Source organism: Bos indicus, chromosome 4, assembly GCF_029378745.1.
Source record: "Bos indicus isolate NIAB-ARS_2022 breed Sahiwal x Tharparkar chromosome 4, NIAB-ARS_B.indTharparkar_mat_pri_1.0, whole genome shotgun sequence".
NCBI classification, from domain to species: domain Eukaryota; kingdom Metazoa; phylum Chordata; class Mammalia; order Artiodactyla; family Bovidae; genus Bos; species Bos indicus.
Window position 1 is genome coordinate 18936201 of NC_091763.1, and position 18688 is coordinate 18954888.

Sequence of the window (18688 nt, forward strand, 5' to 3'; positions counted from 1 at the left end):
GTATTTTGGTCATCTGATAAGAACAGCCAAATCATTGGAAAATTTTCTGATGCTGGGAAAGATTGAGGGCAGAAGGAGAAGAGGGCACCAAAGAATGAGACAGCTGGATGGCATAAGTGATGCAATGGACATGAACTTGGGCAAACTTTGGGAGATGGTGAGGGACAGGACAGCCTGCTGTGCTTCAGTCCACGGGGTCGCAAAGAGTCAGGCACGACTGGGCAACTGAACAACAGCAAAAACCAAGACCTCAGGACTTATGTAACTGGAGTGCTGAAAAAGAAGATGCCCCTGAGGGAAATCCATGCCCTGGAAGTAGGCTTGAGGTTCCAGGGCTCCAGGAATCTAGGTCATGATTATAGGGAATAAAGGGGATATGATTGGAGTTCACCCCAGGTTTGGGGAGGATACATATTTTCATGGTCCATCAGACTGCTTGTCCCAGATCGAAGGGCGATTCTGAGGCCTTAAACTCTGATCTCCTGCTTATCACAGTTCCCCTCAAATAATATGACACTGGAATGGACATAAGAGTCTAAGAGATGGTTGACTTGGGGATAGAATTTGTTTCACTTAGTGGAATATGTCTATATGGATTGCCATCACCTCCAGGTATAGTTTATTGGTACTGGCAATTCTGATATAGAAATTGTGTTTAGAAGCTCTTGCTATACTGACTCACTTATTGAGGTGACCCAAAGAACAGGGCCAAGGGATCACATCACAAAATGATGCTCTTGTACCTGGAGCTGGAATATATGGGAAGTAGGGAGAAACAAGATTTGAAGAATACAGATAGAAACTAGTAGAAAAGAAACAAAGTTGAAATGACATAGCCAGAACAATATATTTGCAGAAAAGTCTTCTAAATTTATAAATATATGCTATATATGTGAAAGAATCTTAATCAAGGTTTTCCCAAATTTGACCTCAAAAAGACCCTTAAGAAGTGCATATATCTTCATCAATAATGAGTTATAAAGCCAAAATAATTTTTTATATTATCAATAATTAAATCAATCAACCGTTCTCTATACAAACTGCTCGAAAATCATTGCCACACAAGGAGGTGATCAGAGAGCATGCAGCCAAAGACATAGGGGAAAAAGCATGGTAAAGATGTTATTTCTCTGAGATTTATGATGCTTATAGTATTTATCTGCTCTTAAGATGTATTTCGGAGAAGGCAATGGCACCCCACTCCAGTACTTTTGCCTGGAAGGTCCCGTGGATGGAGGAGCCTGGCAGGCTGCAGTCCATGGGGTCGCTAGAGTTAGACACGACTGAGCGACTTCACTTTCACTTTTCACTTTCATGCATTGGAGAAAGAAATGGCAACCCACTCCAGTGTCCTTGCCTGGAGAATCCCAGGGATGGGGGAGCCTGGTGGGCTGCCTTCTATGGGGTCGCACAGAGTTGGACACGACTGAAGCCACTTAGCAGCAGCAAAGATGTATTTGGGCTTGTCTTTTGGCTCAGATGATAAAGAATCTGCCTGCAATGCAGGAGACGAGGGTTCGATCCCAGGGTCAGGAAGATCCCCAGAGAAGAAAATGGCAACCCATTCCAGTATTCTTGCCTGGAGAATCCCCATGGACAAAGAGGCCTGGCGAGCTACACAGTCCATGAGGTCACAAAGAGTCAGACAGGACCGAGCAACTAAGCACAAGCACAAGATGTACTTACCAAATTTACATATCAATTAGATATTTTTGTATCTAAGTTTACATTATGTTTCATAAAAAGGGCTTCCAATATTATATAAATTTCAGGCCCCACAAAACTTGGGTCAATCCTGGCAAAGAATAAGGAATTATATCAGTCTGAAGGTGAATATTCAAGCAGAAGACATACTCTCAGACGAGTAAGACCCTTCTCAAGATTCCAAACTCCTCTGGAAGAAATGCCACTGTTCTAGACGCCACCTTCAGAAGGGATCCCACCAGGCATGAGAAGCTCATCTTGACCATTTTCATGGGTAGAAGGCTTCACATCCTGTTCCTTGCACACTCTTCACCAATTATTTTGAAAACTCTGGCTGCAGGCCTTTCTACTCACCAGATTCTGCTGCTGCTAAGTCGCTTCAGTCGCGTCTGACTCTGTGCAACCCCATGGACTGCAGCCTACCAGGCTTCTCCGTCCATGGGATTCTCTAGGCAAGAACACTGGAGTGGGTTGCCATTTCCTTCTCCAAGATTTTCCTTCACCAGATTCTAATAACTTGCAAATCAACACTCACACAGCCCAAATCCAAACATAAATTGCTCAATTTTTATTTCAAAACTTGATGAATCTGAGCTGTGTTTTTGGAAGTAACTATCAGTAGGTTCAGACTTCAGGTCAGTCTGAGGACCACACGTGTATTCTCCTTCCAAAGAATTCTATTTAAATGATGAAAAGGATACTGTTTCCAGAATGAGACTTTTAAAAATATTATGTATTTTTGAGATGTTTTCTACATCCTAGTTTTGACCCCACCTTCAACACAGAAATATAATGAACAAGAAAGAAATTTGACGTGGGTCTAGATATTAGCTTAAAACAGAAAGCAGATACTTTCAAAGTCAGTTGCTGCCTGCAAACTATCAGGTAGATTACAGGACTGTGGCAATCCTCATCTTTATTGCATGTTAATGTGGCAAGATTTCTAGAACCAGCATCTAACAAATGCTGGTGGACTTCGCCTATTTCATAGGTAAATGGGTAAGTTCCCCTGTCACATATGTGAACCACCAGAAGTAAATCCAGAGAGGTAAGGAGAGTAGAAATTTTTTTCTTTACAGACTCACAGTACTTTAAAGGATAAACGAAACAGATCTGAAACCACTACCACTCCCTCAAGCTTTTTTTTATACCAAATCAGACAAGACGTGTAGCCATTATTAAATACGTGTGGAGCTGCTGGTTAGAAGCCAGAGCAGTGTATATTCTGCCCTACTTTTCTCAGAGTCTGCTATTGGAGCTATCTCCATAACTGACAAGAGCCCTGTACTCTCTTGCCAGGAGGCAAAACCAGTCTAGGGAGCAGCACTCAGTGACTGCACATTCCTCCCTTGGAGCTATGACAAGAGCTGATCTGTGCTGCCAAGTCCAGTTATACAGATCGTCACGGCCCCCTTGTTTCTCATAGATTGCAAGAAGCCCTGACTTCTTAAGAGAGTGCCAAAATAAATCTGCTGTGTTAAAGAAGGATGAGCATAGGTTTATACATTTCATTCTAAAAGCCTAGTCAAGTCATATCTTAGAGTGTGTCTAGTAAATAATTATTTATAGAGTGAATAAACTCTTCCCCTGGAAAAAATACACGCCAATGCTGCCAAGCTAATCAACTTAAAACAATTATGTAAATTAAATAACTGTGACTTTTTCGTCTAGCCTCTCAAGTCAGACTATATACCCTTGAAGCTAAATTAGCATTTTTTTTTAGCTGATTCATCTAAGACTATCAAAATATTCAACAGAGGAAAACTGGCTTGCACAAAACCTTGTGCATTTGAGGGTTGCCTTACCTTTAATGCTAAAATGTCACCTGCTAATAATGGCAGAGACAAGAGGCACAGAATAAGGTATTCACTATTTTGTCAGTTTCTTACCTAACAAGACAGGAGTACTTTATAAACTTTGGTGCTTAGGAGTCTATTTTAATGCATTCCATTATAAACCAATAAACTAGAAATTCGAGACAAACTATCAGAGATCTCTTTCATGTTACAGATTTTTTGATTCTTTGCAAATACTATTATATTGAAAATGTCATTATTCTTTGATATTAAGGTAAAAACCGCTTCATCCAACATCTGTTTTCACATAAAGATTCACTTTCCAGTCATCAAATGATTCTTTTGCACATATACAAAGAAGTCTAGTATTCTAATCTGTTTGGCCCAGTGTAACAAGGCATAAGTTACAGTATCATAAATCTGTATAATTTTGAAATTTAATGTATTCTTAGATGCACTCCCTTTTTTCAGACAAGGAAATTAGGCTGAAAGAAGTGCCATGATTTACCCAAGGTCAAAGAGTTCTTTAACCACAGGCCAGTGCAAGAATGAAGTTTCTCCAACACTCGGTCCCATGTTCTCCTTACATTACAGCTCAACTTGCACAGCAAAACCTGATCAGCTGCCTTAAGAAAGAAACATTGATTTCCAAATATATAAAAGTCTAGATGTGAAAAATTATTAAAGACGTGCTTTTTACCTGTTACCGTTAGATTAAAAGGTGAGAAAAGTAATAAAACAAAATTGTATTAGTAATTACTTTTACTTTTTAGTGAATGGTGTTTAAGTTTGAAAAGACTTAAGAGAGATACATGTCATGCCAGAAAAATAAATAAAATAAAATAACTACTGTTAAATTATTGTTTTTAAAAATATAGAGAAAACAAAATTATTACATGTGATTTTATGAAAAACTAAATATGCCATGTTTAACTCATCACCAATTAAAATGATTAGTATCTCAAGTCTTGATATTTTAGTATTGATTTTTTCTCCATATTGGAGTTAAGTGTGATAAACATGGTGTGAGCAGAGAACTCTGCTCAATATTCTATAATAACCTAAATAGGAAAAGAATTTGAAAAAGAAGAAAAAATTATAGTGTAAACTGCAAAAAATTAGAAGTTAAAATACTCTGTACATGAGAGTAATACTGATTTCTTAATTTGTTTATATGAAATTTAGCTCGAGGTTAATCCAAGAAATTCAACCACTCAATAAAGTTTGCTTCCTTATTTGAATAATTCATCTTTGCATCTACTTGTATTATCTGTCAGCTTTTCACTCTCCTGTACCCATGTTAATCATTATGCAAAGCTATTTGTCTTAAACAATTTTTCATTTCATTAGGCTACCTAAAAAAGTCCACATTTTCAAAGGAAAGTTTTCCTAGTAGCATAGAGATGGTGCTTTTTTTAAAAGCAGAATTTTCAATATAAGACAACTTATCATTACTCAAAAGTCATACAAGTCGATATAAATGTTAAAACCTTACCACATATATTAAGTAATCCTAAAAATTATTTTATTCAATAAACAATCACTCTGTTATGTCAATTTTTTTTTAAAAGTTCAACTTCATACTGCAATGAAGATTCCAATTTGAAAAATACCGGTTCAAAACTGAATCCCTACTTTCCTGTCCTATTTTTAAATCTACCTTTTCTCCAATATCCCCCAATTCCCTAGAGGCAACTACAAAATAGGGCAATCAGAGCTTGGAATCACCTGAATTCCCTCCACTTTCCCACTGTCCACTGGCAAATGGTTATCCAAAATAGGCTCCCCAAACCCTAAACTATGCCCCCAATATGCTAAAAAATAGCTTCATAACATCCTTCTGGCTTTTGTTGTTGATTCTCTTGCAGTCTGCTTTCCACATAGCTGCAGGAGTGATTCTTTGCATTGTTTACTGAATCCTGCATGCATCTGACCAGAAACCTCAGTTTATTTTATTTTTTTTTTTCATTTGACAGTCTTATTGACCTCTTCTTTACTCCCATTAAGCATGTTTCCTCTTATGTTCCAAACATGTCTCCCTTCCTGACATTTGCAAGTGTGTTTTCCTCTGCCTGGAATGCCCTTCCCTCTTTTCTCTGCATGTTGTGTTCGGTTCATTGGTCATAATTCAGCTAAACTTCTCAGAAAGCTTCTTCCTTTCATCTCACTCTAAAATGGGTTCTCTGAATCCAACCCACCCTACTCCCATATGTTAGGCTTCCAGATTCAGTTGTTTAAGTCATCAACCTGTCACTGTTTATATGTCTTTGATTTAATTGTTTAATGCTGATGGCTTAGCCTTTCTCCCCACCCTAACTCTAACCTCCTGAAGTGAAGAAATCTTATCTCTATTAGTGCACCAAAATGCCTCCAATACTTAGCAAATTTACCAATTGGTAAAGTTGTGGGTAAAATGTGAAAATTCTCATAGTTTTTTTATAACTTTCATGATGCTAATGATAAAGAAGCCACATACAAGTGCAGGAGACATAAGAAATGTGGGTTCCATCCCTAGGTTAGGAGAATACCCTGGAGTAGGGCATGGCAGCCCATTCCAGTATCCTTGCCTGGAAAACCCCATGGAGAGAGGGGCCTGGCAGGCTACAGTCCATGGGGTCGCAAAGAGTTGGACACAACTGAAGAAACTTAGTACATGCTCATAAAAGTAAAAACAAAGAGCTCTCAAGCATTTTCACATTAAATAAAGATAGCAATCACATGGGTAAAGAATCCTAAGACCAAGGAGAGCACATGTAAGTATGTGCTTTGATGACTACATATACCCTGATGACTATTGAAGATATTTTTACTGGGATCATCCTGAGGCATTGCTTCCCTGGTGGCTTAGCAGTAAAGAATCTGCCTGCAATGTAGGAAGGAGAAGGCAATGGCACCCCACTCCAGTACTCGTGCCTGGAAAATCTCATGGATGGAGGAGCATGGTAGGCTGCAGTCCATGGGGTCTCTAAGAGTCAGACACGACTGAGCGACTTCACTTTCACTCTTCACTTTCATGCATTGGAGAAGGAAATGGCAACCCACTCCAGTGTTCTTGCCTAGAGAATCCCAGGGATGGGGGAGCCTGGTGGGCTGCCGTCTATGGGGTTGCACAGAGTCGGACACGACTGAAGCAACTTAGTAGCAGCAGCAGCAATGTAGGAAATGCATGCAGGAGATGCGAGTTTGATCCCTAGGTCTGGACAATCCCTTGAAGAGCTAAATGGCAACCCACTCCAGTATTCTTGTCTGGGAAATCCCATGGACAGGGGAGCCTGCCAGGGGGTCACAAGAGTTGGCCACAACTTGGCAACTAAACAATCCCAAGGCACTGGAAGTTAACAGATAGTTCAAGTGAAGCTTTTTTAATTTGTTTGAGGTACTACATACCTTTGTCTACTTAACTACAGAAAAAATTCTTCATGGACCTATGTTCTGGAGAACAGCAATTTCAAGATCAAATAATATATATAATTGGTAGGTTATCCATAAATTGTGATGGATTTTTGCTGATAATGATAAGCTCTTTCACCCCTTGTAACTTGCATGCATTGGTGGTACAGCTGGAGAGAGTCAGAGAACAATCTTGGGCTCTGAAGCGGAGGTTTACCTCAGTGTGAAGCTAATTAAGCTGCACAGGGTCTCTAACCCCCGAATTTGCCCTCATTAGCATCATACTGTAAACAATGAAGCCACCTAACCAGACAGACTGAAGGCCGAAATACTCCTACTGACATCCCACCTCTCATTTTCAGAGAGAGAATATGATAATTTCAAGAGAGGAATCAGCTTTTGATATTTACCAGAAAGCCTGGTGATAAATTCCACAACTTTATTTAACAGATATTGTTAATGTAATGAGATGGCAAATCCCATACTTCAAATGGGATGGCAAAGTAACAGTTCAAACACTTTTAGATATTGTTGGTAAGGTCTATTTCATTATTCTCTAAATTGTACCATTTTCCCAAATAATCTATGCTTCAAAGGTGGAAAACTCATGAGGATGGCATAGAGGGCTGCACTTAGCATATGAAATATTTTCCTAAAAAGTGAATAATCACACACTGTGTGTATATACATATGTATATATGTTATATGTATGTATGTATACATATAAAACAGTATATGTATACATACACTGTTCACATATAGTTTCCCCAAATTCTGAACCCCATTTTATGCTCCAAGGAAACAAGTGAAAGAGTATCATATTGATTTCTTACAGTAAATGTGCATTCTACCTTGAGTTTCGAGTGTTCTGAAACACATTTTGTTCACTGCTCTTGTTCTTTCTGTTGTTTTGCTTTCAGATGAAAAATTTTGTCTTTGATGACTGGCAAAATGAATATGTGATAGTACTGAATATTGCAAAGAAAACACAATGGGAGAATACATCAGGCTGATGTTAAGTTTTGCAGTAGATCAGGAACAAGAAATAAAAGATAAATCATCAATATAGAGAACAAACTAGTGGTTACCATTGGGAGGGGGGCGGGCAAAATAGAGGTAGAGGATCAGGAACTACACAACGTTAGATATAGAATAAGCTACAGAGGTGGTCCTAAGATGGTAGAGGAATAGGACGGGGAGACCACTTTCTCCCCCACAAATTCACCAAAAGAACATTTGAACGCTGAGTAAATTCCACAAAACAACTTCTGAATGCCGGCAAAGGACATCAGGCACCCAGAAAAGCAGCCCATTGTCTTCAAAAGGAGGTAGGAAAAAATATAAAAGACAAAAAGAGAGACAAAAGAGGTAGGGACGGAGCTCCATCCCGAAAAGGGAGTCTTAAAAAAGAAGTTTCCAAACACCAGGAAAGACTCTCACTGCCAAGTCTGTGGCAAGCCTTGAAACACAGAGGACAACATAACTGGGAGGAAAAATAAATAATTAAAACCCACAGATTACGTGCCCAATGGTAACTCCCCCAGTGGAGAAGCAGCGCAGACACCTGCACCCGCCACTAACAAGCGGGGGCTGGGCAGGGTGGCGCGGGCTCCATTGCTTAGAGTAAGGACCGGGCCTGAATGTCCCGAGGGCAATCTGAGGGAACTAACTTGGGCTAGCAAACCAGACTGTGGGCTAGCTACCACACGAAGAGCCCTAAACTAAGATACCGTCAGACCCACTCACAGAACAAAGGACTGAACAGAGCTAGCCAGCTGCAGACCATCCCCCTCTGGTGACAGGCAGCCAGAGATGGAAGGGGGCAATCGCAGCCCCAGAGAGGCATTATCTACCAAACTTCAAGCAGGCTTCTTTGCTAACTAAGACTTCTTGGGGTTCTGGACAGTCAACATCCACCTGAGAAGGTGCGCTGGTTGTACACCCAGAAAACCGAGTGGCAGGGATGGAGGAAGCAATAAGTCGCAGCAACCACGCTCGCCAAACACCTCATCACCTGAGCTGCTCGGACCTGGGGAGGGCACAAAACGCAGGCCCTATCGAGTCTGCGCCTCTGAGGACTACCTGAGTGCCTGAACCTGAGCGGCTTAGACCTGGGAGGTGCATGCAGCCCAGGGCCCGCCTCAGACAGTTCCCAGCAGAGCAACCTAGAGCCTGAGCTGTGTGGGCAGAAAGGGTACACACACCATGAGCGGGGGCAGGCCCAGTGTGGCTGAGACACTGCGAGCACACGCCAGTGTTATTTGTTTGCAATGTCCCTCCCTCCCCACAGCCCGACTGAACAGTGAGCCTAAAAAAGTGTCCACCACCGCCTCCTTGTGTCAGGGCGGAAATCAGACACTGAAGAGACCAACAAACAGAAGCTAAAACAGAGGAAACTGCCTTGGAAGTGACAGATGCAATAGATTAAAACCCTGTAGTTAGTACCGACTACATAGGAAGGGGTCTATAGATCTTGAAAAATATAAGCCAGACCAAGGAACTATCTGAAAATGAACTGACCCCTCACTGTCCACAACACCACCAGAAAAAGTCCTAGATATATTTTTACTATTTTTACTATCATTCTTTTTTTAATTATTTTAAAGTCCTCTATTACTCCTTTAATTTTCATTTTTATAACCTACTATTATTTTGCAAAAAATAAAAGAGAGACCTTATTTTTTAAGGCAAACTTCATAATATATATTTTTTTATAATTTTTGTAACTTTTTTTTCTTTAATATTGTATTTTTGAAAATACAACCTCTACTCTAGATTTTTAGTCTTTGCTTTTTGGTATTTGTTATCAATTTAGTACCTTTGAAAACCCAGTCTTCAATACCCATTTTTACTTGGGAGTGAGATTACTGGCTTGACTGCTCTCTTCCACTTTGGACTCTGTTTTTTCTCCACTAGGTCACCTCTATCTCCTCCCTCCCTCTTCTCTTCTCTACCCAACTCTGTGAATCTCTTTGTGTGTTCCAGACAGTTGAGAACACTTAGGGAACTGATTACTGGCTGGATCTATCTCGCTCCTTTTGATTCCCCCCTTTATCCTCCTGGCCACCTCTGTCTCTTTCCTCCCTCTTCTCTTCTCTGTATAACTCCGTGAACATCTCTGAGTGGTTCCAGACTGTGGAGTACACATAAGGAAGTGATTACTGGCTAGCTTGCTCTGTCCTCTTTTGATTCCACCTCATCTCATTCGGGTCACCTCTAACTCCTGCCTCCCTCTTCTCTTCTCCATGTAACTCTGTGAACCTCTCTAGGTGTCCCTCACTGTGGAGAAACTTTTAATCTTTAACCTAGATGTTTTATCAATGGAGCTGTATAGATGGAGAAATCTTGAGGCTACTGTAAAAATAAGACTGAAAACCAGAAGCAGGAGGCTTAATTCCAAATCCTGAGAACACCAGAAACTCCTGACACCAGGGAACATTAATCAACAGGAGCTCATCAAACGCCTCCATACCTACACTGAAACCAAGCACCACCCAAGGGCCAACAAGTTCCAGAGCAAGACATACCACACAAATTCTCCAGCAACACAGGAACACAGCCCTGAGCTTCAATATACAGGCTGCCCAAAGTCACTCCAAACCCACTTACGTCTCATAACTCATTACTGGACACTTTACTGCACTCCAGAGAGAAGAAATCCAGCTCCACCCACCAGAACACCGACACAAGCTTCCCTAACCAGGAAACCTTGACAAGCCACCAGCACAATCCCGCTCACAGTGAGGAAACTCTACAATAAAGAGAATTCAACAAACTGCCAGAATACAGAAAGGCCACTGCAAACACAGCAATATAAACAGGATGAAAAGACATAGAAATACCCAGCAGATAAAGGAACAGGATAAATGCCCACCAAACCAAATGAAAGAGGAAGAGATAGGGAATCTCCCTGATAAGGAATTCTGATTGATGATAGTGAAAATGATCCAAAATCTCAAAATAAAAATGGAATCACAGATAAATAGCCTGGAGACAAGGATTGAGAAGATTCGAGAAAAGTTTAACAAGGACCTAGAAGAAAAAAGAGTCAGTATATAATGAATAATGCAATAAATGAGAACAAAAACACTCTTGAGGAAACAAATAGTAGAATAATAGAGCAAGAAGATAGGATTAGTGAGGTAGAAGATAAAGTGGTAGAAGCAAATGAATCAGAGAGGAAAAAAGAAAAATGAATTAAAAGAAATGAGGACAATCTCAGAGATCTCCAGGACAATGTTAAATGCCCCAACATTCAAATCATAGTAGTCCCAGAAGAAGAAGACGAAAAGAAAGACCATGAGAAAATACTTGAGGAGATAATAGTTGAAAACTTCCCTAAAATGGGGAAGGAAATAATCACCCAAGTCCAAGAAAGCCAGAGAGTCCCAAACAGGACAAACCCAAGGCAAAACACCCCAGTTCAGTTCAGTTCAGTCACTCAGTCTTGTCCAACTCTTTGCGACCCCATGAATTGCAGCACGCCAGGCCTCCCTGTCCATCACCATCTCCCGGAGTTCACTCAAACTCACGTCCATCGAGTCAGAGATGCCATCCAGCCATCTCATCCTCTGTCGTCTCCTTTTTCTCCTGCCCCCAATCCCTGCCAGCATCAGAGTCTTTTCAATGAGTCAACTCTTCGCATGAGATGGCCAAAGTACGGGAGTTTCAGCTTCAGCATCATTCCCTTCAAAGAAATCCCAGGGCTGATCTCCTTCAGAATGGACTGGTTGGATCTCCTTGCAGACCAAGGAACTCTCAAGAGTCTTCTCAAAGACCATAGTCAAAAGCATCAATTCTTTAGTGCTCAACTTTCTTCACAGTCCAACTCTCACATCCATACACGACCACTGGAAAAACCATAGCCTTGACTAGATGGACCTTTGTTGGCAAAGTAATGTCTCTGCTTTTCAATATGCTATCTAGGTTGGTGACAACTTTTCTTCCCCAAGACACATATTAATCAAATTAACAAATATCAAACACAAAGAACAAATATTAAAAAGCAGCAAGGGAAAAACAACAACACACAAGGGGATTCCCATAAGGATAACAGCTGATCTTTCAATAGAAACTCTTCAGGCCAGGAGAGAATGGCAGGACATACTTAAAGTGATGAAAGAAAATAACCTACAGCCCAGATTACTGTACCCATCAAGGATCTCATTCAAATATGAAGGAGAAATCAAAAGCTTTACAGACAAGCAAACACTGAGAGAATTCAGCACCACCAAACCAGCTTTCCAACAAATGTTAAAGGATCTTCTCTACACAGGAAATACATAAAGTGTGTATAAACTTGAACCCAAAACAATAAAGTAAATGGTAACGGGATCATACTTATCAATAATTACCTTAAACGTAAATGGGTTGAATGCCCCAAACAAAAGACAAAGACTGGCTGAATGGATACAAAAACAAGACCCCTATATATGTTGTCTACAAGAGACCCACCTCAAAACAGGGGACACACACAGACTGAAAGTGAAGGGCTGGAAAAAGATATTCCATGCAAATAGAGACCAAAAGAAAGCAGGAGTAGCAATACTCTTATCAGATAAAATAGACTTTAAGGCAAAGGCTGTGAAAAGAGACAAAGAAGGACACTACATAATGATCAAAGGGTCAATCCAAGAAGAAGCTATAACAATTATAAATATATATGCACCCAACATAGGAGCACCACCATATGTAAGACAAATGCTAACAAGTATGAAATGGGAAATTAACAATAACACAATAATAGTGGGAGACTTTAATACCCCACTCACACCTATGGATAGATCAACTAAACAGGAAATTAACAAGGAAACACAAACTTTAAATGATACAGTAGACCAGTTAGACCTAATTGATATCTATAGGACATTTCACCACAAAACATGAATTTCACCTTTTTCTCAAGTGCACACAGAACCTTCTCCAGGATAGATCACATCCTGGGCCATAAATCTAGCCTTGGTAAATTCAAAAAAATTGAAATCATTCCAAGCATCTTTTCTGACCACAATGCAGTAAGATTAGATCTCAATTACAGGAGAAAAACTATTAAAAATTCCAACATATGGAGACTGAACAACACGCTGCTGAATAACAAACAAATCACAGAAGAAATCAAAAAAGAAATCTAAATATGCATAGAAACGAATGAAAATGAAAACGCAACAACCCAAAACCTGTGGGACACTGTAAAAGCAGTGCTAAGGGGAAGGTTCATAGCAATACAGGCATACCTCAAGAAATAAGAAAAAAGTCAAATAAATAACCTAACTCTACACCTAAAGCAACTAGAAAAGGAAGAAATGAAGAACCCCAAGGTTAGTAGTAGGAAAGAAATCTTAAAAATTAGGGCAGAAATAAATGCAAAAGAAACAAAAGAGACCATAGCATAAATCAACAAAGCCAAAAGCTGGTTCTTTGAAAGGATAAATAAAATTGACAAACCATTAGCCAGACTCATCAAGAAACAAAGGGAGAAAAATCAAATCAATAAAATTAGAAATAAAAATGGAGAGATCACAACAGACAACACACAAATACAAAGGATCATAAGAGACTGCTATCAGCAATTATATGCCAATAAAATGGACAACTTGGAAGAAATGGACAAATTCTTAGACAAGTATGACTTTCCAAAACTGAACCAGGAAGAAATAGAAAATCTTCACAGACTCATCACAAGCACAGAAATTGAAAATGTAATCAGAAATCTTCCAGCAAACAAAAGCCCAGGTCCAGATGGCTTCACAGCTGAATTCTACCAAAAATTTAGAGAAGAGATAACACCTATCCTACTCAAACTCTTCCAGAAAATTGCAGAGGAAGGTAAACTTCCAAACTCATTCTATGAGGCCACCATCACCCTAATACCAAAACATGACAAAGATGTCACAAAAAAAGAAAACTACAGGCCAATATCACTGATGAACATAGATGCAAAAATCCTTAACAAAATTCTTGCAATTAGAATCCAACACATTAAAAAGATCATACACCATGACCAAGTGGGCTTTATCCCAGGGATGCAAGGATTCTTCAATATCCACAAATCAATCAATGTAATACACCACGTTAACAAATTGAAAAATAAAAGCCATATGATTATCTCAATAGATGCAGAGAAAGCCTTTGACAAAATTCAACATCCATTTATGATAAAAACTCTCCAGAAAGCAGGAATAGAAGGAATATATTGCAACATAATAAAAGCTATATATGACAAACCCACAGCAAACATTATCCTCAATGGTGAAAAATTCAAAGCATTTCCCCTAAAGTCAGGAACAAGACAAGGGTGCCCACTTTCACTACTACTATTCAACATAGTCTTGGAAGTTTTGGCCACAGCAATCAGAGCAGAAAAAGAAATAAAATGAATCCAGATTGGAAAAGAAGAAGTAAAACTCTCACTGTTTGCAGATGACATGATCCTCTACATAGAAAACCCTAAAGACTCCACCAGAAAATTACTAGAACTAATCAATGAATATAGTAAAGTTGCAGGATATAAAGTCAACACACAGAAATCCCTTGCATTCCTATACACTAATAATGAGAAAATAGAGAAATTAAGGAAACAATTCCATTCACCATTGCAAGGAAAAGAATAAAATAATTAAATACTTAGGAATATATCTACCTAAAGAAACTAAAGACCTATATATAGAAAACTATAAAACACTGGTGAAAGAAATCAAAGAGGACCCTAATAGATGGAGAAATATACCATGTTCATGGATTGGAAGAATCAATATAGTGAAGATCAGTATACTACCCAAAGCAATCTATAGATTCAATGCAATCCCTATCAAGCTACCAATGGTATTTTTCACAGAGCTAGAACAAATAATCTCACAATTTTTTATGGAAATACAAAAAATCTCGAATAGCCAAAGCAATCTTAAGAAAGAAGACTGGAACTGGAGGAATCAACCTGCCTGACTTCAGGCTCTACTAAAAAGCCACAGTCATCAAGACAGTATGGTACTGGCACAAAGACAGAAACATAGATCAATGGAACAAAATAGAAAGCCCAGAGATAAATCCATGCACCTATGGACACCTTATCTTTGACAAAGGAGGCGAGGATATACAATGCAGAAAAGACAATCTCTTTAACAAATGGTGCTGGGAAAACTGGTCAATCACTTGTAAAGGAATGAAACTAGAACACTTTCTAACACCATACACAAAAATAAACTCAAAATGGATTACGGATCTAAATGTAAGACCAGAAACTATAAAACTCCTAGAGGAGAACATAGGCAAGACACTCTGTGACATACAACACAGCAGGATCCTCTATGACCCACCTCCCAGAATACTGGAAATAAAAGCAAAAATAAACAAATGGGACCTAATTAAACTTAAAAGATTCTGCACAACAAAGGAAACAATAAGCAAGGTGAAAAGACAGCCTTCATAATGGGAGAAAATAATAGCAAATGAAGCTTCTGACAAAGAACTGATCTCAAAAATATATGAACAACTCCTGCAGCTCAATTCCAGAAAAACAAATGACTCAATCAAAAAATGGGCCAAAGAACTAAACAGACATTTCTCCAACGAAGACATACAGATGGCTAACAAACACATGAAAAGATGCTCAACATCACTCATTATCAGAGAAATTCAAATCAAAACCACGGTGAGGTACCACTTCATGCCAGTCAGAATGGCTGCTATCCAAAAATCTACAAGCAATAAATGCTGGAGAGGGTGTGGAGAAAAGGGAACCCTCTTACACTGTTGGTGGGAATGCAAACTAGTACAGCAACTATGGAGAACAGTGTGGAGATCCCTTAAAAAAATGGAAATAGAACTGCATTGCTGCTGCTGCTGCTGCTGCTGCTAAGTCCCTTCAGTCGTGTCCAACTCTGTGTGACCCAATGGATAGCAGCCCACCAGAGAACTGCCTTATGACCCAGCAATCCCAGTGCTGGGCATACACACCGAGGAAACCAGAATTGAAAGAGACACATGTATCCCAATGTTCATCACAGCACTGTTTACAATAGCCAGGACATGGAAGCAACCTAGATGTCCATAGGCAGATGAATGGATAAGAAAGCTGTGGTACATATACACAATGGAGTATTATTCAGCCATTAAAAAGAATACATTTGAATCCATTCTAATGAGGTGGATGAAACTGGAGCCGAGTGAAGTAAGCCAGAAAGAAAAACACCAACACAGTATACTAACGCATATATATGGAATTTTAAAAGATGGTAATGATAACCCTGTATGGGAGACAGCAAAAGAGACACAGATGTATAGAAGAGTCTTTTGTACTCTGTGGGAGAGGGAGAGGGTGAGATGATTTGGGAGAATGGCATTGAAACATGTATAATATCATATATGAAATGAATCGCCAGTCCAGGTTCAATGCATGATACAGGATGCTTGGGGCTGGGGCACTGGGATGACCCAGAGGGATGGTACAGGGATGGAGGTGGGAGGGGGGGTTCAGGATGGGGAACACGTGTACACCTGTGGCGGATTCATGTTGATGTATGGCAAAACCAATACAATATTGCAAAGTAATTAGCCTACAATTAAAATAAATAAATTTATATTAAAAAATAAGCTACAGAGATATATTGTACAGCACAGGGAATATATCAAATATTTTATAATAATTACAAATGGAATATAACCTTTAAAATTTTGAATCACTATAATGTACACCTGTAACTTACATAATATTGTACATCAACTATACTTCAATTAAAAATAAAATGTAAAAAAGAAGACCACAAATAGCAAATGTTGCTGAGGATGTGGGAAAAAGGAATCCTATTACACTGTTGGTTGGAATGTAAAATTGGTACAGCCCCTATGGAAAAACAGTATGGTTGCCACTGCTGCTAAGTTGCTTCAGTCATGTCCAACTCTGTGAGACCCCATAGATGGCAGCCCACCAGGCTTCTCTGTCCCTGGGGTTCCCTAGGCAAGAATACTGGAGTGAGTCGCCATTTCCTTTTCCAAAAAACAGTATGGAGCTTCCTCTAAAAACTAACAGTAAAACTACCATATGACTCATCACATTCACTCCTTAGTACATATTCAAAGAAAGTGAAAACACTAATTTGAAAAGATACATGACCCCAATGTTCATAGCATCATTATTTACAACAACCAAGATATGGAAACAACTTAAGTGTCCATCAACAGAAGAACTGATAAAGAAGATGAATAGAAACTATAAAACTCTTAGAGGAAAACATAGGCAGAACACTTGATGACATAAATCACAAGATCCCCTATGACCTACCTCCTAGAGTAATAGTAATAAAAACAAACAAGTGGGACCTAATTAAACTTAAAAGTTTTTGAACAGCAAAGGAAACTAAAAACAATATGAAAAGACAACCCTCAGAATGGGAGAAAATAATAGCAAATGAAACAATGGACTTATTTTGTTGAATGAAACAAAGGATTAATTTCCAAAATATATAAGCAGCTCATACAAATCAATACCAAAAAATCAAACAACCCAATCAAAAAGTGGGAAAAAGACCTAAACAGATATTTTTCCAAAGACATACAGGTGGCTAACAAACACATGAAAAGATGCTTAACATCACTCATTGTTAGAGAAATGCTAATCAAAACTACAATGAGATATCACCTCACACAAGTCAGAATGGCCTTTCAGATCAAAAAAATGGGCAGTCAGATCAAAAAATCTATAAACAATAAATGCTGGAGAGGGCGTGAAGAAAAGGGAGCCTCCTTGCACTATCAGTGGAAATGTAAATTGATACAGCCACAATGGAAGACTGTGTGGAGACTCCTTTAAAAACTAGGAATAAAACTACCATGTGACCCAGAAATCTCACTCCTAGGCACACACCCTGAGGAAACCAAAATTGAAGAAAACACATGTATCCCAATGTTCATAGTAGCAGTATTTCCAATAGCTAGAACATGGAAGCAACCTAGATGTCCATCAACAGATTAATGGATAAAGGAGCTGTGGCACATATACACAATGGAAGATTACTCAGCTATAAAAAGAACACATCTGGGTCAGTTCTAATGAGGCAGAAGAACCTAACACCTATTATACAGAGGGATGTAAATCACAAGGAGAAAAATAAGTATCATATACTGATCCATGTATGTGGAATCTGGGAAGATGGCACTGATGAAGTTATTTGCAGGGCAGCAATGGAGACACATGGAGAATAGGATGGTGGACAAGGGAGGGGGGAGGAAGAAGAGTATAGGATGTATGGAAAGAGTAACCAGGGAACATATTACCATATGTAAAATAGACAGCCAAAGGGAATTTGCCATATGACTCAAGGATCTCAAACCAGGGCTCTGTAACCTAGAAGGGTGGGATTTTGGAAGAGAGGTGGGAGGGAGATTCAAGAGCAAGGAGACATATGCATACCTATAGCTGATACATGTTGATGTTTGGCAGAAACTAACACAATCCTGTAAAGCAATTAGCCTTCAACTAAAAAATAAATAAATTTTAAAAAAGAATCTATAAAGAGATGAATATATTATATTATTATAATATACAGCCATCAAAAGAGTGAAATTCTGCCATTTGCAACAATGAGGGTGGGCCCAGAGAAAAGGAAAGATATAGCCATCTGAATGCAGAATTCCAAAGAATAGCAAGAAGAGATAAGAAAGCCTTCTTAAGTGAACAATGCAAAGAAATAGAGGAAAACAATAGAATGGGAAAGACTAGAGATCATTTCAAGAAGATTAGAGACAGCAAGGAAACATTTCATGCAAAGATGGGCACAATAAAGGACAGAAACAGTACAGATCTA